Below are 26105 nucleotides of genomic sequence, written 5' to 3' on the forward strand. Positions count from 1 at the left end.
CCTCAGGATAGATCATCAGCATCTGATAGGCAGGGGTCTGACACCTGGGACCCCCGCCGATCAGCTGTTTGAGAAGGCAGCGGCGCTCCAGCAGCGCCGCGGCCTTCTCACTGTTTACCTCTGGCCCAGTGACGTCACGACTAGTATCAACTTGCCTTTAGCGGGGCTAAGCTCCATTCAAATAAACAGAGTTAGTACTAGTCGTGACGTCACTGGGCCAGCGGTAAACAGTGAGAAGGCCGCAGCTCTGCTGGAGCGCTGCTGCGTTCTCAAACAGCTGATTGGCGGGGGTCCCGTGTGTCGGACCCCCACCGATCAGATGCTGATGATCTATCCAGAGGATAGATCATCAGTTTAAACAAAGTGCAGAACCCCTTTAAGGTGAAAAATGGCAAGGTCCTTAAGGGGTTAATAATTAACATTAATCAATAGGTGTAACCAACTATTATTGACAAGTAGGCGTAACCCCAACTATTGCTAGCTCCGCCTATTTCCTTATTCTCCCTGTTGCTTTAACTCTTTCCTGAACTGCGTGCGCTGTATTACAATGGCGACAAAAGATTATATACCGTATTTGAACAATAAAGTATTTATTAACCCTTTCTACCCCAGAGGTTTTTTGTTTTTGCGTTTTCGTTTTGCACTCCCTGCCATAACAGAGCCATGGTGTATGGGGAGGTTGCTCGTCTGCACTGGGTTCATGCAGTGAGCGGATGGACACAAGGCGCAATTCACAACCCAGTTGAGGATACGAAATATTTTTTATTATTTTTTGATTAGCAAAGACGACGCGTTTCGGGGTACGCAGACCCCTTTATCAAGTCTAAAAGGATCAACACAAAATTTGATGATGTCATATGTATAAAAATACTATTAAAATTTAAATTAGTAATGAAAATTAATATGTAAAAAAAAAATATATATATATATATATAAGCATATGAAAAAGACGGATCCATGAGTATAAATGGACGAATCAATAGGTAAAATAATTTTGTTAGGTTAAAACAAAGACGAGAAAATAGTATAAGCATAAGCATAAGTATAGGCTTGCATATAGAGCGTGTAAAATGATATAAAAATAAGGAATAAATGAATAGTACATAATGCAGACGGATATTAATTTCTACAGATGTGAGCGGTTGTATGTGTATCTGGTGCTGGGTGATTCTGTTTGGTTGTATGGTCTGAATTTCGACTGATCAATGTGTGGAAAAAGAGTTGTTTTCTTTTTTTCTTCCAAAAGACAAATGTGTTGCTGAGTGAGTGTGCCATGTATGGGATGCTGTGTGTGGGTCATAAGTTGTATTATAATGTAATATAATTACCTGTATCCTTGTCACCGTAGGCTAATTGGAGGTCACTCTCGTTGGAGATCCCTTATTTGGGGGGGGTTTTATGTTGCGGTCCGCACTGCTGTGGTGGGTGATAAAGTTATGTTTAGTGGGGTGGCGTTTGGATGTGGAGATGGGAGGGACAGGGTGAGTGAGGGGTTAATGAGAGAATGTGAGGATATGTGAATCTGCTGGTTTGGTTATGTAGCATGGTTGGTATTGATTGTTCGGGTTGTGGTGGTTTTTATTATTATTATTTGGTTGCTGGGGGACGTGGGTGGGTGGCAGGTGTGGGGAGAGTGACTGTGAGTGATGTAAGGCAGGGATCCGGGTTTGATGCAGGATGCGATAGGCACTGGGTAGTGATCGATGGGCAGTGATGGTGTGCATGGGATGTGGGGGATAGTGGTGGTGGCTGGGTGGCAGTGGCGTTATGTGAAGGGATGGAGGGGGCAGGATAAGCAGGGGGTACCTGTGCAGTAAGGGGTTAATGGGGGAAGGTGGTCTGCTGGTTGGGCTGTGTAGTTTGTTGGATGTTTCTGGGGGGAATAGTATGCTGGGGGACGTGAATGAGTGGCAGGCATGGGGGGAGTAGCTGTGAATAATGTGGGGCTTGGGTCCGGACTTGGTGTGGATTTGTGGTGGGCAGTGGACAATGGCGTGTGTGGGATGTGGGGGATAGCGGTGGTTACCTTTTGGATGCGGCCGGTGAGTGTCCTCCAGTGGTGGCGCTTCTGCACTATGCTTCTGCACGTGTGGCCAGTGGTGTGCAGAAGCGCGCTCTATCCAGGGGTTATGAGGGCGGTGACGGGGGCGTGGCCGGGGCGTGTGTGGTGAGGGGGTGGGTGGTGATGGCTCTGACTGTGTGCACTGGAGCGGGGGGCGGGGCTGAGTGCGGTGGGTGGAGAGGGGGCGGGCATGGTGGGGAGCCGGTGTGGAACGGAGTGAGGGTGGGCGGTGGTTCCTAGTGGTGGAGCAGGAGGCTGGCTGTAGCGATGCAGGCGGAGGCGTGGCAGTGGGCGTGATGGGGAGCCGGACCTGGGTGTGTGTGGTGGTGGTGGGCGGGGCGGCGTTGCGGTGCAGCAGCGGGCTGGACGGGGTGTGGTGAAGATACATGTGAGCTGATGGTGGGGGCGGGCGTGGAGGACATGGGCGGGGCATGTTGCTGGGGACGCGGTCGGGTAGTCCGGAGTGAGGAAGGGTGTTGAGCCTGCCTTGTGAGGGGCTGGTGGATGCCGATGTTGGGGTGTGTTGTGAGTGCTGGAGGGGGGAAACGGGATGGGAGATGATAAGACTGGGTGGCCAGAGGGCGGCGTGATGGGGGGCGGTCCTATGGCTGGTGATGCTGAGTGGTCGGTGGATGCAGTGGTGACTGCTGTTGCAATGTGAGACGGAGGGTGGATAAATGGTGTGGGTTGACCAATGAAGGGGGACTGGTGTGGGAGGATGAGGGGGGGACTGGCTCGGTTTTGGGGGTTCTGGAGTGGTGGGGGGGGGGGGAAACTTTTGTGAGGAGGATGATTGGGGGTGGTGGTAGGTTCTGTAGGATGTGGAGGGGAAAGTGGGGGTGTGTGGGGTATGAAGGGGAGGTGTAGGGGTGTTGATGTGGATGAAATGTGTGGTGAGATGGGTGTATTGGTGTGTGGTCTGGAGTTGTGGGGGTGACTGGAATTGGGATGGGGATGTGGACCGGTGGTGTGCAGAGTGGACCGGAGGTCCGGATGGGGTGTGTAGCTGGGAAGGAGATGGGATGAGAGGCCGGGTGTCAGCGGGATGGGTGATGGGTCCTGGGGTCAGACCGAGTGTCCTGGTGTGTGGTGCAGGGGTGGGAGAGTGTGGAACTGGAGGTGAGGGGGGGGGGGTTTGCGGGGTGGAGCGTGACAGCGCAGGTGCTAGAAACACTGGTTTTCCATGCTCTCGTTTAGTCCATTGGGTTCAAGTGTGTGGAGCTTAAATATCCAAAACATTTCACGTCTTTGGAGGGTCCTGTATCTGTCTGGACAATGAGCCTCGATGTGTTCTATGGGGGTGATAGATAGTTGGGAGGGGTCCTGGTTGTGAGTAGCCAGGAAGTGTCTGGAGACGCTATGTTTTAGGTATCCCTTGGTGATGTTGGATCTATGTTTGTTGATGCGTTCCCTTAGGGCCTGGATTGTCCTGCCAACGTACTGTAAGCCGCAATCGCACTCCAATAGGTAGATCACGTATGATGTTGCACAGTTGATGAAATTCTTTATTTTGAAGTCTTCGCCAGTGGTTTTGCTCCTAAAGGTCTGTGTTTTGTTGGAAATGTTGGTACAGCATTTACATCGGGTGTGGCCACATCTGAAGCTGCCAACAGGGGCAGGGGTCCCGCTGATAGTACTCGATGAGGCTGTTTTTTTCTTTTTCAGTTTGCTTGGGGCCAGGATGTTTTTTAGTGACTTTGCTTTTCGGAATGTGATTTGTGGTCTCTGTGGTATGTTGGGTTTGAGGTATGGATCATTCGTTAAAATGTGCCAGTGTTTCATCAGGATCTTCCTTAAAGTTTCGTGGTTAGTGTTGTAGGTGGTGATCAGTGATGTTTTGTATGGATTTGTAGTTATAACAGAGCCATAACTTTTTTATTTGTTTTGCAGGACAAGTTGTACTTTCCTACGCCACCATTTAACCACTTCACATCCAGGCCATTTGTCCCCTTCCTGACCAGGCCTAATTTTGCAAATCTGACATATCTCACTGTGGTAATAACTTTGGAACACTTTTACTTATCCAAGCCATTCAGAGATTGTTTTTCGTGACACATTGTACTTCATGACAGTCATAAATTTCAGTAAATATATTTTACCTTTTATTTATGAAAAATTTCATTTCTCTGTTTTTAAAACAGAAAGTGATACCTCATAAAATATTAATTACTTAACATTCCCCATATGTCTACTTTATGTTGGCATCATTTTGGAAATGTCATTTTATTTTTTTTAGGAGATTAGAAGACTTAGAATTTTAGAAGCAATTCTTAAAATTTTTAAGAAAATTGCCAAAGCCCACTTTTTAAGGACCAGTTTAGGTCTGAAGTCACTTTGTGGGGGCCTACATAGTGGATACCCCTATAAATGACCCCATTGTAGAAACTACACCCCTCAAGTTACTTAAAACTGATTTTACAAACTTTGTCAACCCTTTAGGCGTTCCACAAGAATTAAAGGAAAATGGAGATCACATTTTTAAATTTCACTTTTTTGGCAGGTTTTCCATTTTAATCCATTTCTTTCTTTAACACATTGAGGGTTAACAGCCAAACAAAACTCTATATTTATTACCCTGATTCTGCGGTTTACAGAAACACCCCACATGTGGTCATAAACTGCTGTATGGGCAATGGCTTTTTTTTGGTGGTTACGGACGCTGCGATACCTAATATGTATACTTTTTTTATTTATTTCACTTTAACACAATATTAGCATTTTTGAAACAAAAAAATGATGTTTTAATGTGTCCATGTTCTGAGAGCTATAGTTTTTTTTAATTTTTTTAGCGAGTTTCTTATGTGGGGGCTCATCTTTTGTGGAATGAGGTGACTGTTTTATTGGTACCATTTTGTGGGACATACGCCTTTTTGATCACTAAGGTGACAAAAATTGCTTTTTTTGACAGGTTTTTTTAATGGTGTTTATTGGACTGGGTGGATCATGTGATATATTTATAGATCCGACCGTCACGGATGCGGCAATGCCAAATATCTCTATTTTATTTTATTTTTTTCTATTTTTAACTTTTTTTTTTTACATGTGAAACCTTTTTTTTATTTTAACACTTTTTTCTTTATTTTTTATTTTACACTTTTCGTCCCCCATAAGGTCAAAAAAGACCTCTGGGGAATATTTAACTTCACTTTTTTTTTTTTTTTTCACAATTGATTTCTCCTGTAACTGATATAGTAGCCCCAGTTACAGGGGAAATACACCCCCCAGAGAGGCTGTACAGCACTATACAGTGCTTTACAGCCTCAGCGCAGGGCTGATCGAGGTCTGTGAAAGACCCAACAGCTCCTGCACTCTCCGGCCCCGGTGGTCAAAAGAAGAACTCAAATTTTAAAAGAAACCATTGAACAAATTGGGATAAAAAAAACTACAATAGAAACCTTCACTCAGGATGAAGAGTTTAACGAATGGTAACAGAGAATATGCAAAGGGCTAGACAAATTAGAACAAGAATTCATAAATAAAAAGACAAAAAAATTAAAACAGAGGATTAATATAGATGAACCTTCACAAACACGAAGAATAGGTGATAGCACATCATCAAATGAAAATGTACAACAGGAAGAAAACAATAAAAATAAGACTAAATCACAATACAACATTCCAATAACTAATTGTTATGAAACACTAACAAGCCCTCTTTGTTTACACAGGACTCCACCACACCACAGACCAAGAACTCGACAGGCACAACCACAATCAATAGAGAGGAGACATCAACAATCCCAATCACCTATACACAAGTACAACTTGAGACAGATACAACGAATACAACAAGGAAAGGAGAAACATGTCACCGACACAAACAACAAGGAACACACACAATACATACCATCAACAACAAGAAAAATACCTACAATGTCAGACACAGAAACACAGTTCACAAACATACAACAACGGAAGAAAATACGGAGAGGACAAGGGGGGAGAAAACCAAAGAAGAAAAAACACATTAGAAAGTGATGCAATAGACATTAGAAAGTGATGCAATTGTTAAAGATGTGTGAATTTTATTCTATATTTTGTATATCTAGGATTGTAATGAGTTAAATTTTTCTACTTCCAAGTGCCCACCCACCCCCCTCTTTGTTTCAAGACTGGAGAGGAGAGAGAGGGGGGCAAAGAGCTGTGCTGTGGGAAGTGTCTGATTTCTCATCTTTCTACAGGTGTCCCATAGAGTGTGGTGGAATGCGTAAGCCAATCATATGGCTTGATGATATGTATATATTATTCACTGCCTATAGAGAAGCACCTCTTTGAAGTGTCACATATGACGTAGGCAGTATTCTTGTTAGAATAAACTCCATCACAAAATGGCGATGGTAACCAGATGTTTACATTAGTTCACATTCCAAAGTAGGACCCAGTGCGCAGAAGCCAGGGTGCTATCTCCTCTCTCTTATCTCTTCTTCCTTTTTGACCAATGAAACAATGTTTTAGCCTCAGTGAGGACTGCCCTCTTCTGAAAATGTATATGCGCTTACCCCCATGTAATTAAAGTTAGAGATTGCTTTGACCAATTTCTGTGTCAGTGTTCAGTCTCTCAGCCACGCGTGGATATTAACCCCTGGGGGGGGGTACATTGATCTGGAACACCAGAGTGTATCTAAAATGCCCTAATTTAGGGTGGTTTTAACAAATGGCACCCCAGATTGGACTCTGAGCGAATGTAGCGTCAAACAGCTGACAAGACGGGCCCCTGAGCTTGACGAACGGCAGAGGGGAGAGGATTGCAACCTCAAAGAAAGGTGAGAAAACTTTTTATCTCATCTGCCTTTCTGTTAGTTACTTCGTCATGCTCAGATAGCTCAGTCTGCTGTGAGGTGGTACCGATGTAAGTATAGTAGTCGGCTGTAATGCTGAAAGCTTAGAGTCTATTGAACCAATAGTCTGAAATCATAGATCACTCTGGTGTGTATATGTTTTGTGTGTGTCTGTGATTTATGTGAGGAGTGAGTTGAGCACAGACGGTAAAACCACAGACAAAGGGAGGGGACAGTAACCTCCTGGTTTGGAAGGAGGCGCTGTAGCGCCGAGGTGTGAGACAAAGGAACTCAGGCTGACCTGACCAGGGAGATGCGTAGAGCCGTATGACCTTTTGATCTAATGGAAGACTGTGGAGACTACCTGACCTGACCCTAGGAAGATGGTAGAACCTCTCATGACCTTTTGATCTAGGGGAAGACTGCGGTGATATTCTCTACCTGACCTGACCCCAGGAAGACGCGACGGAGCCCGCCTGACCCCTGGTTTTGGGGAAGACGTGCGGGGAGTCCCGGCTGACTAGTCAGACGTGATAGTCAGATTTGAGCAAACCAGAGGGGAGGGTGAATCCTTTGTCTGCGGAAGAAAGGGCTAAAGGTGCTAATCACTCCTCTGTTTTGTGTGTGTGGCAGTCTGAAATACTGTTGTTTTGATATGGGTCAGTCCCAGCATTATGAAGAAGGAGAAAATACAGCCCCTAGCTAGTAGCGAGGGAAGAATTGAAAGTTAAAATGTGAAAAAGAATGTTAGAGAAGGTGTAGACTCGGACAGAGGTTGCCCCCTGGCAACAGGGATGAAGATCTGTAAGAATCTGTGAAGTTAGAGCTTACAGACTGTGGGCATCAGAACTCCCGTGATTTTGAGGGGGGGGGAGTTCTAATGAGTGAGAAACAGAGCAATGTCAGGATGTTAATTGATGGCATTAACAAGAAAGAAAGAAAGTGCCCCAGTGTCTGCAATCAGAACGGCGCTTGTGTTAAATGTTCCGAAACGAACCGGTTAAGTTTTGTTACCCTAATAATATGTGTGTGTTTAACTAGGGAATATCCTAGAGATTACAGCAGTAAAAGATGATCAGTTAATGGATAGGTGTTGTATCCAGTGTGAGCTACAGAGACTCACTTCCCCCACCTTAACAGAAACATTCCTGAGATAAGGGGAGCAGGCGAAGGAAAAAGGGGGGAGCGAATGAGGGAATGATGCAGAGTAAGTGATGTGTAATATATTATACAAGACAAAGAATTGTTCAATAATTTTCTTCTTTCCCAAGCAGTGTACTGTGGGAATCCAGCTTTTAACAAAATGACTGTATGATTATAACATGTATATTGTCTTACAGCGACAGACCATCAGCAATTCTGGGTGTGGTGTGGCTATCTGTTTCCAGGAAAGCTGTGTTTGTCTGTGCTGCAAGTTTTGGGATGAAACAATGTGGGTTGGAAGATATAAATGATTCAGTGGAATGTGAATGGGTGTGGCTTTGAGTTGTGATTGAGGCGAATATGTGTAAAGACTGATTATGAGCTGTTAATGAAAATGAGTACATGAAAATGTATATGAATGCTTATGGAGTATGATATTTGTTTTTTTTTTAAATAATATGCGCATTGAGGATTTTATTTTATTTTTCTTGGAAGCTTTTGGTTTTTATTATGGAAAAAGTGAAGCGAGCACTCGCTCTATGGCAATACTCAGATTTATTAATATAAAATGCTTGTTAATTGCACTTAAAATACAATAAAACACAATGGTTAAAACCCTAAATAAAATAAAATGGAACTGTAATAAGGTCGACCTTGATATAGCACTGAAATTCACATTTGTTGCATGGGAACTTGATTGAGCATATAAAACTTGCTAATACATACACATCTTCCAATGGTGTCCAAATAAGTGATAAAATAAAGATAAAGTGATAAATTATTAAAGTAGTGAGTTTTAAATAAAGTCCATAATAATAAATGGTGATAATTGGTGCGTAGGTGAAGAGGGCACCTATTGGAGTTGTGTGTCAATGCACGCTATTCAGTTTGTGTTGCTTCCTGTAGCAGCCAAAAATGTCCAGATCACTCAATAAGTTATGGACCGCAACAGGCAGTATGATCCGTTGGAGAAGTTCAACTATTCAAAGATAGTCTGATTCGACTCATCGACTGGAGTCTTACCTCTGTCTCGAGGATACAAACAATCTTACCTCCGAATAAAGAGGTTGCTGGTTTCGAACGCTGGAAAAGACTGCTAGGCTCACCGCTGCGTCTTCACGGCTTTGCAGGAACTGACAGTCCAACCCGGTATCGCGATAGTACGAGTGAGACTTGCGTCCGGTCTCAGTACTTACTCAGATGATTAGAGCTGTTTCGCTGATTATCCGGTACCAGGTTCTTAAATGAATATTTCACTTTGTTGCATGGCCATGCAAAGTCCTTTGCAAGGAGGTCTGAACGGAGTGTCTGATAGCCCAGACGTGTTTCGGGATATTACTAATCCCTTCCTCAGTGGTATATCTTGCACTCCTTACCTCCTCCTTTTTTTATACGTTCATGAGGTCCTCTGTGAAACCCGGTTTGCATATTCCAGGATTGGAGTCATTTTGACTATTTCTGCCATGTTGCGGTTCTGATGCGTTTTTGTTGCGTTTTTTCTCTTATAGGTGCGTTTTCACTTGTTTAATCTTCTTATGATCATAATCAGTTAGTAAACCCCAATAACAAATGTATATCTATAATTCATATATTTAAACCATGATATATCATGAAATTTTTTCCATAGCATTAAAATTAATAATAGTAAGATTATAAAAATAGCAATAATATGTATAAAAATGACAATGATATGAGGGTTCAGAAGAAATGTTGGCAGTTCTATATTCTTGACATGGAGATGGTCGGTTGTGGTCAGGGTCCCAAACCAGAGGGGGGGTTCCAGCACCGGTAAACGGCCAAGCTTGGGACCCCCCATCGGGGATGGGGCCCCAACCCTTATAGGAAACCAAACAGCTCCATGTCAGAATTCAGTCCTAATGGTAATAAGGAACCGAATTCGTAAATCTGCCTTGATTCTGCCCTGGACATTTTCTGGATAAAATCCCCTCCTCTCCAATGATGTTCAATCTTCTCTAGTCCAACAAACTTTAGGTTGCCTGGGTTACTGTTATGTGTGTCTTTATAATTCTTCGACAATGAATGCTTCTCGTACCCTTTCTTAATGTTCGAGATGTGTTCCCTGATCCTTGTTTTTAAAGGGCGTTTGGTCCGTCCTATATATTGTCGATTACAGGGGCATTGTATTAAATAAATAACCCCTGATGTGTTACAAGAGATACAGTCTTCTATTTTCCATTTATATTTGTTTTGAGTTGAACTTATCTCTAGGGTTTTTCGTGGTAAATCATTGGATTTACATCCTATGCACCTGCCGCATTTATAAAAGCCCTTCATTTTCATAAAAGAACTTAAAGTATTGTCTTTTTGAATTTTATTCGGGACTGATGGAGCTACTTTTAAACCCAAGTTGGGGGCTTTGGTAAAAGTGATTTTGGGTGTATGTGGTAGGAGGTGGCCTATGGTTTTATCATTCAATAGATATGGCCAATGGGACCTGATCGTTTTTTGAATCCTTCTATAATTATCATTAAAGGGGAGCACCAGTCTAATATCCAAGAAAGAGGAGGAATCGTTTAACTGCAATTGTTTTTTCTCCATAAAAAATTCCTGTCTGTCTAATTGTCTAACAGTGATCAGGGCTTCATTGATTAATCCTTTAGGATATTGTTTTTCTTCAAAGTATGATTGCATTTTTATAGCCTCTTCTTCAAATTTTGTATCCTCCGTGCAATTGCGTCTAATCCGTCTGAACTGTCCGGTGGGAACATTGATCAACCACCTTGGGAGGTGACAGCTAGAGAAGGGAATGAAATTATTAGTCGCTGTGGGTTTTTGGAAGGTGCTGCATTTGTATCTCCCATCTGAGACTTCAATCATTAAATCCAGATATTCTGTCTTACTTTTAATGCTTGAGGTAAATATCAAGCCCTTATTATTTATATTCAAGTTTTTTAAAAAGACTTCCAATGTAGTCATATCCTCTTTCCAAATGAATATCACATCATCGATGTAGCGCCGCCATAGGACCAGGTCCCCCCCAGTATGGGGTCTATGGTGGTCATCTCCCAGTCTGCCAGAAATAAATTGGCATAACTGGGGGCGAACCTGGTCCCCATGGCGGTGCCACGACGCTGCAGATAGTATTCACCCTCAAAATAAAAATAGTTATGCTGTAAAATATATTTTATTGCTTTTAAAATAAAATCAATCTGAGTTGATTGTAGAGCAGCATCTGTAGTCAATTGCCTTTGTATAGCATCTAATCCTTGTTGGTGATCAATCACCGTATACAATGACTGTATGTCTAATGTACCCATTATCCAGTTAGGCTCCACCCTCAATTGTTCCAAAATCTCTATAATGTGAGTGGTGTCCTTCACATAAGATAGAGATTTCTTCACCAATGGTTGAAGATGAGTGTCAATGTATTTGGACAAATTAGAGGTAATGGAGCCTATACCGGATACTATAGGGCGTCCGGGGGGGTTTTCTAGGGTTTTGTGGATTTTGGGCAGACAGTAAAAGGCCGGTAGCCTATCCTGCGTGCCCAATATAAAATCCAATTCTCGTTGGAGAAGAACCTGATCTTGTAGTCCTTTTTTACACATTTCTCCTAATTCCTGTTTGAATTCTTTTAATGGGTCTTTTGACAACTTCAGGTAGGTATTCGTATCCATCAGTTGTCTCAAGCACTCATTATTATATTTCTCAGTGTCTAATAATACTGTAGCTCCCCCTTTGTCTGCTGGACGTATTGTAATAGCTTTATTTTTTTGTAATTCTCTAATCGCAGAAATCTCCCTTGTTGTCAAATTATTTTTACTGGCCATATCTCTCATTTTTCTCAAATCACCCTCCACACATTTTTGGAAGGTTGCCATTTCTTTACTGATTTCGTTGCGTGGGTACATTTTTGACTTGTTCTTCAAAGTGGTATATTGAAACAGATTAGTCGGCTGACTCATAGCTGTTTCTAATGGATTTTTGATAAAATATTTCTTCAGGCAGATATTCCTGATGAATTTCTGTATTCCTATGTATGTGGAAAATGTATCTATTTTTACAGTAGGAGCATATTTTAAACCTTTACTTAGTAATGAAACTTGTGATTCTGTAAGAACGGTTGAACTGAGATTTACAATAACGGTTTTATCCGATGTTAATGATGTTTCCTGTATCTCGTTTCTCTTTCTTTTGCTCCTCCTGGTTTTCCCTCTTCTGACGTTTTGTGGTATTGGGATCTTTTGTTGTTCATTTGTTCCCCCTCTTGTCTCCCATAATATTTCCGAGGGGGGGGTGTGTGATAAAAATTCTCCTCCCTCGGTATTTGATGTGGGGGATTTTTGTGTCTTAGGTTGTAGTGGTGAGTGGGTGATTGTCGACGGTAATATTCCGGTGATCCCTCTCTTTGTCTCATCCGGATCTTGTGGTGTGCAGGGGTATGGTCTAAAAAATGGTGGTGTTCTGATAATAGGTCATATCTGTTATTAGTTGGTATTGTATGATGAATTTCCCTATTATCCTCCTGCCTATTACTCGTTCTATCTTCATTTTCATATGTTTGTATTTTTGGTATATCAGGTTTATGCCCACTCCCTCTATGTTTGACTCCCTGAATCTCTGTGTGTTTCTTAGTTTTTTTTATTTATTATGTCTGCTTCTGTTTTATCTAACCCTTTACAGATCCTATCCTGCCACATCGTATATTCATCGTTTTTGGGAATTTTTTCTAGTTGTTCTTTGAGTTTATCTATTTTCTTATTTAAATCTTCCAATACTTCTATTCTTCTTTTAACAATTAAGTTCATAAGGGCAATAGACTGGGAAAACAGAAGGTTATTCCATTCACTTTCAAAAGCATCATTGATGAGATCTTGTGCTGGAATTTTAATGATCTGCAGTCCTTTAGGTATTATTCCCTGTTCTATATAATGCTGTAGCGATCTGATTTCCCAGCATTGCCTCAGCTGTTTCTGAAGCAGACCTTCTAATTCCCTGAAACTTGTTGTTACAGATCTATCGCCTTCCAAAGATATTTGTTCATCAGATATAAATCTATAGGATTCTGCCTTCAGTCTTTTACTCTGAATATGATGCCATAGGTCCATCCTACAAGCAAAAGGAGCTCACACCAAATGGGCGTTTGGAAATAAAATTGGTTTAACTGAATGGAGTGGCTCACTGATGCTGGTGGGTGGCACGGTGCTTCAAACTAAGAATTAAGGACGCCCTACCTTAATGTAATGGGAATTATGGAAAAAGTGAAGCGAGCACTCGCTCTATGGCAATACTCAGATTTATTAATATAAAATGCTTGTTAATTGCACTTAAAATACAATAAAACACAATGGTTAAAACCCTAAATAAAATAAAATGGAACTGTAATAAGGTCGACCTTGATATATCACTGAAATTCACATTTGTTGCATGGGAACTTGATTGAGCATATAAAACTTGCTAATACATACACATCTTCCAATGGTGTCCAAATAAGTGATAAAATAAAGATAAAGTGATAAATTATTAAAGTAGTGAGTTTTAAATAAAGTCCATAATAATAAATGGTGATAATTGGTGCGTAGGTGAAGAGGGCACCTATTGGAGTTGTGTGTCAATGCACGCTATTCAGTTTGTGTTGCTTCCTGTAGCAGCCAAAAATGTCCAGATCACTCAATAAGTTATGGACCGCAACAGGCAGTATGATCCGTTGGAGAAGTTCAACTATTCAAAGATAGTCTGATTCGACTCATCGACTGGAGTCTTACCTCTGTCTCGAGGATACAAACAATCTTACCTCCGAATAAAGAGGTTGCTGGTTTCGAACGCTGGAAAAGACTGCTAGGCTCACCGCTGCGTCTTCACGGCTTTGCAGGAACTGACAGTCCAACCCGGTATCGCGATAGTACGAGTGAGACTTGCGTCCGGTCTCAGTACTTACTCAGATGATTAGAGCTGTTTCGCTGATTATCCGGTACCAGGTTCTTAAATGAATATTTCACTTTGTTGCATGGCCATGCAAAGTCCTTTGCAAGGAGGTCTGAACGGAGTGTCTGATAGCCCAGACGCGTTTCGGGATATTACTAATCCCTTCCTCAGTGGTATATCTTGCACTCCTTACCTCCTCCTTTTTTATACGTTCATGAGGTCCTCTGTGAAACCCGGTTTGCATATTCCAGGATTGGAGTCATTTTGACTATTTCTGCCATGTTGCGGTTCTGATGCGTTTTTGTTGCGTTTTTTCTCTTATAGGTGCGTTTTCACTTGTTTAATCTTCTTATGATCATAATCAGTTAGTAAACCCCAATAACAAATGTATATCTATAATTCATATATTTAAACCATGATATATCATGAAATTTTTTCCATAGCATTAAAATTAATAATAGTAAGATTATAAAAATAGCAATAATATGTATAAAAATGACAATGATATGAGGGTTCAGAAGAAATGTTGGCAGTTCTATATTCTTGACATGGAGATGGTCGGTTGTGGTCAGGGTCCCAAACCAGAGGGGGGTTTCTAGCACCGGTAAACGGCCAAGCTTGGGACCCCCCATCGGGGATGGGGCCCCAACCCCATACTGGGGGGGGACCTGGTCCTATAGCGGCGCTACATCGATGATGTGATATTCATTTGGAAAGAGGATATGACTACATTGGAAGTCTTTTTAAAAAACTTGAATATAAATAATAAGGGCTTGATATTTACCTCAAGCATTAAAAGTAAGACAGAATATCTGGATTTATTGATTGAAGTCTCAGATGGGAGATACAAATGCAGCACCTTCCAAAAACCCACAGCGACTAATAATTTCATTCCCTTCTCTAGCTGTCACCTCCCAAGGTGGTTGATCAATGTTCCCACCGGACAGTTCAGACGGATTAGACGCAATTGCACGGAGGATACAAAATTTGAAGAAGAGGCTATAAAAATGCAATCATACTTTGAAGAAAAACAATATCCTAAAGGATTAATCAATGAAGCCCTGATCACTGTTAGACAATTAGACAGACAGGAATTTTTTATGGAGAAAAAACAATTGCAGTTAAATGATTCCTCCTCTTTCTTGGATATTAGACTGGTGCTCCCCTTTAATGATAATTATAGAAGGATTCAAAAAACGATCAGGTCCCATTGGCCATATCTATTGAATGATAAAACCATAGGCCACCTCCTACCACATACACCCAAAATCACTTTTACCAAAGCCCCCAACTTGGGTTTAAAAGTAGCTCCATCAGTCCCGAATAAAATTCAAAAAGACAATACTTTAAGTTCTTTTATGAAAATGAAGGGCTTTTATAAATGCGGCAGGTGCATAGGATGTAAATCCAATGATTTACCACGAAAAACCCTAGAGATAAGTTCAACTCAAAACAAATATAAATGGAAAATAGAAGACTGTATCTCTTGTAACACATCAGGGGTTATTTATTTAATACAATGCCCCTGTAATCGACAATATATAGGACGGACCAAACGCCCTTTAAAAACAAGGATCAGGGAACACATCTCGAACATTAAGAAAGGGTACGAGAAGCATTCATTGTCGAAGAATTATAAAGACACACATAACAGTAACCCAGGCAACCTAAAGTTTGTTGGACTAGAGAAGATTGAACATCATTGGAGAGGAGGGGATTTTATCCAGAAAATGTCCAGGGCAGAATCAAGGCAGATTTACGAATTCGGTTCCTTATTACCATTAGGACTGAATTCTGACATGGAGCTGTTTGGTTTCCTACAAGGGTTGGGGCCCCATCCCCGATGGGGGGTCCCAAGCTTGGCCGTTTACCGGTGCTGGAACCCCCCCTCTGGTTTGGGACCCTGACCACAACCGACCATCTCCATGTCAAGAATATAGAACTGCCAACATTTCTTCTGAACCCTCATATCATTGTCATTTTTATACATATTATTGCTATTTTTATAATCTTACTATTATTAATTTTAATGCTATGGAAAAAATTTCATGATATATCATGGTTTAAATATATGAATTATAGATATACATTTGTTATTGGGGTTTACTAACTGATTATGATCATAAGAAGATTAAACAAGTGAAAACGCACCTATAAGAGAAAAAACGCAACAAAAACGCATCAGAACCGCAACATGGCAGAAATAGTCAAAATGACTCCAATCCTGGAATATGCAAACCGGGTTTCACAGAGGACCTCATGAACGTATAAAAAAGGAGGAGGTAAGGAGTGCAAGATATACCACTGAGGAAGGGATTAGTAATATCCCGAAACGCGTCTGGGCTATCAGACACTCCGTTCAGACCTCCTTGCAAAGGACTTTGCATGGCCATGCAACAAAGTGAAATATTCATTTAAGAACCTGGGACCGGATAATCAGCGAAACAGCTCTAATCATCTGAGTAAGTACTGAGACCGGACGCAAGTCTCACTCGTACTATCGCGATACCGGGTTGGACTGTCAGTTCCTGCAAAGCCGCGAAGACGCAGCGGTGAGCCTAGCAGTCTTTTCCAGTGTTCGAAACCAGCAACCTCTTTATTCGGAGGTAAGATTGTTTGTATCCTCGAGACAGAGGTAAGACTCCAGTCGATGAGTCGAATCAGACTATCTTTGAATAGTTGAACTTCTCCAACGGATCATACTGCCTGTTGCGGTCCATAACTTATTGAGTGATCTGGACATTTTTGGCTGCTACAGGAAGCAACACAAACTGAATAGCGTGCATTGACACACAACTCCAATAGGTGCCCTCTTCACCTACGCACCAATTATCACCATTTATTATTATGGACTTTATTTAAAACTCACTACTTTAATAATTTATCACTTTATCTTTATTTTATCACTTATTTGGACACCATTGGAAGATGTGTATGTATTAGCAAGTTTTATATGCTCAATCAAGTTCCCATGCAACAAATGTGAATTTCAGTGATATATCAAGGTCGACCTTATTACAGTTCCATTTTATTTTATTTAGGGTTTTAACCATTGTGTTTTATTGTATTTTAAGTGCAATTAACAAGCATTTTATATTAATAAATCTGAGTATTGCCATAGAGCGAGTGCTCGCTTCACTTTTTCCATAATTCCCATTACATTAAGGTAGGGTGTCCTTAATTCTTAGTTTGAAGCACCGTGCCACCCACCAGCATCAGTGAGCCACTCCATTCAGTTAAACCAATTTTGGTTTTTATTGGTGCCAACAGCATTGATCAAGCTGTACATTTTTTATTTATTTATTTATTTTATTTTTAAATTGAAGTCAATGAAAAGTTTCTTATGGGCCCTTTGTGTGTTCACGTCTGTATTGTCAGATCTGTTTGTTTCAATGTTTGAAGTTACGTGTTACATGTTAAGTGTTGTGCTTCACATCAGAGCTCTGTTCTTATGGACAGCTGGCATACTAATGACAGAAAGAAGGAGGACTAGAGCGTCCGACTGAAAGGGGTGGACGTTACAGACAACGACAGCCCTTGTGCCCATCCCCTAGTTATAAGACACTCCCATGGAAGATGAGAAGTCCTGTTTTCCAGTCTATTAATTCCGTGTTAGGAAAAGTTGGATACTTCTGTAAGCCAAAATGCAGAGTAACATCAAGCGGCATTAGGTGGTTCAGTGGTGCCAACCATAGGTAGTGTTCCTTTGGCATTGCTTCAGTCCTGATGTCAAACGCCTCATTGAAGTGAGGGAAAAGTAAGTCTGCCACCCTATGGTGGGCCTGCAGAGTCTGTGGGACCCAGATCCCAGAAGAGAGAGTGTTGTGGTGTATGTGGTACTCCTCGTCCACACCACACGAGAGGATTGTATTCTATGTTGACCATGTCCGGATCACTGTCCGTCCCCACAGACACCCATGTTTTTTTTGTCATAAGGAGAACACAAAGACAGGAGAGGGGGAGTTAGATCAAGATTAGGAAACAGGAAATCCAGTATCGGCTCTACTTTTTTTTTTTTTTTTTTTTTTTTTTTAGCAGATTCAGTCTGGCCCAATGATATCCCTCACTCTGGGTGATAAAGAAGTAGCCCCGTTTTTGATTGATACTGGAGCAGCCAAGACAGTTGTGCACAGCAAACATGGCCTCCCCTGATTTACTCTCCAAGGACACCAGCCTTTGGGTAGAAGTGGATGGGAAAGTAGTAAGCTCCCTTTTTTTCAACAGAAACCATCCATATTAGATTTGCCCCTAACCAAGATGCGCTTGCCCATTTGCTGGTCAGTGGTAAGGCCCCTTGTTGCCTCCTAGGTGCAGATTTGTTTGCAAAAGTACATGCTGGTATCTCATATCAGGAGGACGGCACTGTGAAGCTTACAGGTGCCCTCAACGACCAAGAACTTTGTTTGTTGGCCATTGGTGATAAAATTCCCTGGTCCATGTTTGTATCAGTACTCCCAGAAGCTGAGAAAAACAAACCACTCACCATTGGATGGTACATGACCTACATGCCGTTAATGAAGCCACAGTTTCTAACACCCACATCGTGCCCAACACACACAGACACCTTGTCGGCTCAGGTTCCCATTACCTCTACTCACTCCACTGTGATTGATTTGTCCTTTAGTCCATACCGCCTCACAGATGAGGTGGTAGATGCTTTATATGCCAAGAACTGGTAATTTTGTGTTCCCCCACACTGAGCCTATCAGATTATTACATTTAGATTGTATTGTTAATGAAGTGAGTGGCCATGACTCAGCAATCCTCACCCAACTGCATGGCCAGCAATAACGCCCCATAGCATAATATGCAGTCAGACTTGATCCCGTGGCCAGAGGTGCCCCTTTCTGCATCAGAGCTGTAGTAGTTGTACTAGCTATGCTTGATGAAAGCTCTGAGATAGTTCTGAACCACAAAGTGATGCTGATATTACATCTATCCTCATGAACGTACAATCCAAATGATTGTTTTGTTGCCCATTATTGTTCCATTTTGTTGCCTGACAATGTTGCTCTCCAAAGGTGTAATACTTTGGACCCAGCCACCCTGTTGCCTCTGGACCAAGGGGGGAGGAAAGAGTTAGGGCACTTTAAACTTTTCTTCCAGATTCAAAGGAAGAGGCTCCGGACTGTTTGCAGATGATGTCACAAGAGGTAGTGGGATTTGGTAAATCAGCCATTAGGTAATCTAGATCATGTGCTCTTTGTGGATGGATCGAGGTATGGCCAGTATGGCAGGTACTACACAGGTTGGACAGTGGTGATTAAACGTGAACTACCACACATGTCTGCTCAAGAAGTGGAGCTAAAAGACTCTGAAGATGGCTTGCAGACATGCAGATGGAAAAACAGCCACCATTTACACTGATTCCAGGTGTGCTTTGGGATAGCCCATGACTATGGGCCCATATAAAAAGCCAGAGACTCCTTGATTGCTTCAGGTAAACCCATCGAAAATGGGGAAGCAGTGAGGTCTCTGATGGAAGCCCTCTTGTCACTAACATGAGGGGTGATGATAGCAACGAAAGGCCACTGTAAACAGATGCAGAGGAGGCAAAGGGGAAAGCCACGGTAGTTCAGGCGGCAAAAATGGCTGCCAAATTACCTAAGCAGACCCCTGTCTTAAGTGGCCACAGTTCAGGTCCCTGAAATAACTCCTCCTGTCTCCCGAAAGTTCTTAAGACCTTACAGAACCAGATGGGGAAGGAGGAAAGGGACTGGTGGATGAAAAAGGGGGGACTACAAATAAGAAGGGAAACTTTACCTTCCCAGGTCCCTCTACTCCACGATGGCACAGGCAACCCATGGAGTGATGCACCAGACAAAAACTGCTATGTGTGATTTAGTACGTAGCATATGGTACGCCCCAGGGTTCAGCACTGTAACAGTCAGACATACTCAAGGATAAATGACTTGTGCCCAGAACAACGTGGGCAAGGTGTTTAAGGTACCCAAGAAACACGTCTTGCTTTTTGTATCTGTTTCAACGTTTGCGGACTACCTTCAAATACCCAAGGTGGGCATGTATGAGTATGTATTGATATGTGATGACTTGTTTTCAGGATGGCCAAAACCGTACCCAAAGAAGTAAAGAAGATTATGGCCGAAGTTGTGTGCAAGTATGGGGTACCTTAGATCATTGAAAGTGACACAGGTGTTCACTTCACAGGTGAAGTGATGCAGGAGATGATGAAGGTTTTGGGTGTAGGACAGGCCTTACATGCTTCATACCATCCACAAAGCAGCAGTAGAGTAGGAAAAAGGAACTGAACGGGACACTAAGTTAAAGATTCAAAGCCTTAATAGAGTGCCTGCTGGTAGCCCTCTTTTAGTAAGGTATACGCCTAACCGTGAGACAGGCCTTTGTCCCTATAAGGTCCTTTTTGGGTCAGCCCCTAGAATAGGATTTTACTTCCCACAGCAGCTCCAGATGCAACATGGTTGTCTGACAGATTATGTGATCAGTTTTGTATAAGCATTTGACTAAAGTACATTTTCGAGTTTTTGCTTCACTTCCAGGTTTTGATAAAGTACCAGAAACCCACCCACTTGTGTCTGGAGATTGGGTGGTAGAAAAAGACACGTTAGGAAAGTCCCAAAACCCTGGTTTGATGGTCCATTCCGAGTGTTGTTGACCACAAGCACAGTGAAACTCAAAGAAAAGCATAATTGGATTGATTTCAAGGAAGTGTTGGAAAAATTGTATAAAACTTCGATCCAGAAAATCAGGAGCACTGATGACCTCCAGTCCCCCATATAATGTCAATGCCAGTTAGGAAAAGATCATCTGACTTCCCCTTGCTCAAATCCAGTGTCACGGGAGGCTGTTCGCTAGGAATGGCTTGTCGTGGAAGCTGGTGAAGAGGAGGCGGAGCATTGGGACAGATGTTTAGGTTTAGGGAGAGAATGAAATTCAAGGGGGGACTGTTAAAGATGTGTGAATTTTATTCTATATTTTGTATATCTAGGATTGTAATGAGTTAACTTTTTCTACTTCCAAGTGCCCACCCACCCCCCTCTTTGTTTCAAGACTGTAGAGGAGAGAGAGGGGGGCAAAGAGCTGTGCTGTGGGAAGTGTCTGATTTCTCATCTTTCTACAGGTGTCCCATAGAGTGTGGTGGAATGCGTAAGCCAATCATATGGCTTGATGATATGTATATATTATTCAGTGCCTATAGAGAAGCACCTCTTTGAAGTGTCACATATGACGTAGGCAGTATTCTTGTTAGAATAAACTCCATTACAAAATGGCGATGGCAACCAGATGTTTACATTAGTTCACATTCCAAAGTGGGGCCCAGTGCACAGAAGCCAGGGTGCTATCTCCTCTCTCTTATCTCTTCTTCCTTTTTGACCAATGAAACAATGTTTTAGCCTCAGTGAGGACTGCCCTCTTCTGAAAATGTATATACGCTTACCCCCATCTTATTAAAGTTAGAGATTGCTTTGACCAACTTCTGTGTCAGTGTTCAGTCTCTCAGCCACGCGTGGATATTAACCCCTGGGGGGGGGGTACATTGATCTGGAACACCAGAGTGTATCTAAAATGCCCTAATTTAGGGTGGTTTTAACACAATAGTCAATTTAAGTACCACCAAATTAACAGAATCTCAAACTAGATTACTTAATAAGGGCCTAGAATTTGCACCCACAACAAACCTAGACAAATTTAACACTTATATTGGAATTTAAAAATATCTAAGAAGAAAATGTTTAAAAAAATATCATATAAAAACCCCAATTACTAATACAATTACTGATTCCCCAAAATATAAACATACGGAACTGAAATTAAAATAAAAAAAATACCCCAAACAAGAAATCGGACAGGACATTGCAACATTCAATTTTTCCAAAACTGTATAGAAAGAGATCTCAGGAAACTTAAAATCAGAACACCCAAATATAATCTATCAAAGAAGGAGATACAAGCAATTAAACAACTACAAAAAAAGGAAAATATAACAATAAGACCAGAGGACAAAGGCGGAGCCATTGTCATCCAAAATTTAGATGACTATAACTACAAATGTAGAAGACAATTACCAGATAACATTACATATGAACTTTTGAAAAGAGATCCCACCAAAGAATTCTCAGAGGAATTAGTCCAATTATGTAACAAAGCTTTAGATAGGGGAATTCTAATAGAAACAGAATATAAATTCATCACAACTACATAACAAAGAATACCAGTATTTTACTGCATCCCAAAAATCCACTAAAAGCACTGGATATTGGGAACTATGGACGTCAATTGGCTATACACGATAATTGACCATACCCAAGGCATATCAGCCCTACAAAATAGATTACAAAATAGTGGCCAAATATTAGACGAACAAATTGAAATCATAATAGATGGAGTTAACTATATATTGTTACGCAATTATTTCTTTCATAAATCAGACTTTTACATACAAAAAAGAGTAACCGCCATGGGCACCAGATTCGCCCCAGCTATGCTAATTTGTTTATGGCACAATGGCAAGAAGATATAATCGAACCTAAGCTGGAGGAGAGTCTGGTGCTCTGGCGCAGATATATAGATGACATTATCTTTATCTGGCAAGAAACTAAAGAAAAATTAGATTTATAAAAGAAATCAATAACAAAAATAGAAAACTAAACTTTATAGTAAGCACAAGTAGAAAACAAATAGACTTTTTGGACATTACGGTCAAAATACAGGATCAACTAATGATATGTAACACTTGCTGAAAAATAGCCACATTCTTTTTTCAAGTTGCCATCTTTCAAGATGGCTGACCAACATACCAAATGGACAATTCAGAAAATTAAAACGTAATTACACAAATGACGATACATTTGAGAAAGAAGCACAAATAATGAAAGAACAGTTTCTAATGAAAGATTATCCAGTAGAAGTAATAGATACATCCCTAAACAAAATTAAAGAAAAGGACAGGAGCACATTTTTTATCGATAAAGAAAGCAAGGAAGACAAACAAGACATCTTACGCATTATACTCCCATTTAACAGCCAATACAGAAAAATAGAAGAAAAAAACAAACAAAAAAACACTGGCAACATATTCTACAGGACAAAACAATAGGACAATTATTAACTAAAATTCCACAAATAACGTACACCAAGGCACCAAATTTAGGCATAAAAGTCGCACCAAGTTACAAAAGAACAAGAACAGAAACGATTTTATATATATGTAAATGAGGCTACTAACGTTTCCGGAGCCCAGCCACACCCACTGTGAAGGAGCCCAGCACCGCCCGCATACTCAGAATCTCCTCCTTGCTCCCTGACATCACAAAGCTAGAGCGCCGTAATCTCACGATGCGCGATCTAGCACGTGTGCAGTGTCGGCATAGTGTTCCTTCCCTGTGCTGACATCAGCCTCAGGGAACGAACTGCGCATGCGCTAGCTCGCGCATGGCGAGATTACGGCGCTCTTGCTTTGTGACGTCGGAGAGCAAGGAGGAGATTTGGAAGATGCGGGGCGGTGCTGAGCTCCTTCACACAGGGCATGGCTGGGCTCAGAGTCAGAGAACGCTGGACCTCTCTCTCAAGCATGGAGTAGACAGGACTCATCTAAGGTTCATTTACATATATATAAAATCTTTTTTGTGACACAATAAAAGCACACAGAGCTATGGGGACTGGATATTCCGGATGTGCTAGCGGCGATCTAGCAGCCCATGTCCTCAGCTCTATACCCAAAATCCATGGGACAGGTTCCCTTTAATATTGCCAACTGTAGGAGACAGCTGGGCTAAATACCCAGCCGGGGTGAGATTCCTACAGTCCCCGAACACAGCACAGATTCAAACAGTTCGAAGTAAAGGCACGCTAACACATGGGAAGCCACGTGGGACGCCAACCCAAGGAATCCATCACTACACCGCTTGTTGAATGGAAAGACCCGGCCGGTGACAGCAACACAACTGCTCCCAATACAGACATCAGTCTGGTAATCCAGCTACATAGTAGCAAAATACAAATACGGTATACAATAGTGAATTAATTACTGAGCTCAGTATCAACATTGTATTGTATTATAAATGAATGGATCCAAGACATTAATCAGTGCAATAATCATCTTATTACAATTAATTTTTAATACCATTATCACGGAAATATCAAAGTTATAACACCTAGTACCAATTTTTATATTTTTTATATATACTATTAATACATTTTCTACATTCCTTTATATTTTTTCAAATTTTTTCACAATTTCCTTTTCATCACTGAAGAAGATATGCTTAACCCTTTGGACTAATATGATAAACAGCAATTTCATTTAATAATCATGGAAATACTGAACTAAATTATAATATAAAAGAACACTCATTGACTTTTTTGGATTATTTTTTTAACCATCGATTGTTATCCAATTTTTATTACTATTGCTTTTTTTGCTTTAATAAATTACATTTATTAATTGATAGAATATTTTGTATCAATATTTAATTATTTATATAAATTGGAATTTAAACACCATTATAGTAGCGACAAATAATTACCATTTTAACAGACAATTGATTATCATTTATTCTTTAACTATATCGGCTGATGTTGATGAATTTTTAAGGTGGTCACATAAAATCAGTTCTCTCCATACCTTTCCACCATAGAACTCCATAATATTATGTGTGGTCTCTCAATGCTGCCTTGATAGAGTGCCTGTTATTCCAACCAATTGTCTTTACATGTTTTGAATAGTGTTGAGCACGAATATTCGAATATCGAATTTTTTTCGCGAATATCGGCACTTCGCTAATTCGCGAATATTTCGAATATAGTGATATAAATTCGATATTTCGAATATTCGTTTTTTTTTTTTTTTTTTTTTTTTTTTATTGTTATATTTTTTTCTTTCCCACTTCCCTAAAGTTGTTCTTACCTGTCCTTTGGATTCCTGGCTTCCTGGCTGCTCCAGTCAGTGCCCGTTGCCGCTTCTGCCGACTTCCATGCTCATGGAGCGTCCCCATCACCATGGGAACATCTCCATATACTAGAATGTACTGTCGGATTTGAGAATTACGTTGAAATCGCAATTCGATTTTTTCAAGTTATAAAATTCGAATTTCGATTTTAACTTAGCACTGCTATATGCCATATTAGGCTAACTAATATGGCATATAGCAGTGCTAAGTTAAAATCGAAATTCGATTATTATAACTTGAAAAAATCGAATTGCGATTTCAACGTAATTCTCAAATCCGACAGTACATTCTAGTATATGGAGTCGTTCCCATGGTGATGGGGACGCTCCATAACTAAGCATGGAATATGGCTTCAATGGCTTGGTAGAATTAGCGAATTGACGAATATATTCGTTATATTCCACAAAACGAATATAACGAATGTATTCGTCATATTCCACAAAACGAAGATAACGAATGTATTCGTCATATATCACAAAACGAAGATAACGAAGTATTCTGCATCTTCATTTTAGCTACCTATTCATCAATTTCGCTAATTCTAGCAATGATATAGGAAAGTTGACTATAGAGACAGCTAAGTTTAATTCGCTATGCGATTATATGACTGCTTTTTTTTATAAATAGTATAATTATAATAATTATCAGGTATTATAATTATTCTATTTATTTAAAAAAAAAGCAGTAATATAATCGCATAGCGAATTAAACTTAGTTGTCTCGATAGTCAACTTTCCTATATCATTGCTAGAATTAGTGAAGTTGATGGATAGGAGCTAAAACGAAGATGCAGAATACTTCGTTATCTTCGTTTTGTGGAATATGACGAATACATTCGTCAATTCGCTAATTCTACCAAGCCATTGAAGCCAACCATATAGTAAACCAGGTCCAAGTTGGAATCGCAATTCGATTATGTCAAGTTATAAAATTCGAATTTCGATTTTAACTTAGCACTGCTATATGCCATATTAGGCTAACTAATATGGCATATAGCAGTGCTAAGTTAAAAATCGAAATTCGATTATTATAACTTGAAAAAATCGAATTGCGATTTCAACGTAATTCTCAAATCCGACAGTACATTCTAGTATATGGAGATGTTCCCATGGTGATGGGGACGCTCCATGAGCATGGAAGTCGGCAGAAGCGGCAACGGGCACTGACTGGACAGCTAAGTTTAATTCGCTATGCGATTATATTACTGCTTTTTTTTAAATAAATAGAATAATTATAATACCTGATAATTATTATAATTATACTATTTATAAAAAAAAGCAGTAATATAATCGCATAGCGAATTATACT

At 40.8% G+C, this 26105-nt stretch overlaps 1 long non-coding RNA gene across 1 annotated transcript; it reads right to left on the minus strand.

The window, feature by feature from the left end:
- Positions 1 to 778: 778 nt before the first annotated feature.
- Positions 779 to 2090, minus strand: LOC122935701. Its single transcript, XR_006388818.1, has 3 exons — positions 2027 to 2090; positions 1329 to 1416; positions 779 to 823 (listed from the first exon to the last, which is right to left on the minus strand). It is a non-coding gene; the product is annotated as an uncharacterized LOC122935701 (long non-coding RNA).
- Between the last annotated feature and the right edge of the window lie 24015 nt (positions 2091 to 26105).

This window comes from Bufo gargarizans, chromosome 4 (genome assembly GCF_014858855.1).
Source record: "Bufo gargarizans isolate SCDJY-AF-19 chromosome 4, ASM1485885v1, whole genome shotgun sequence".
Taxonomy (NCBI): domain Eukaryota; kingdom Metazoa; phylum Chordata; class Amphibia; order Anura; family Bufonidae; genus Bufo; species Bufo gargarizans.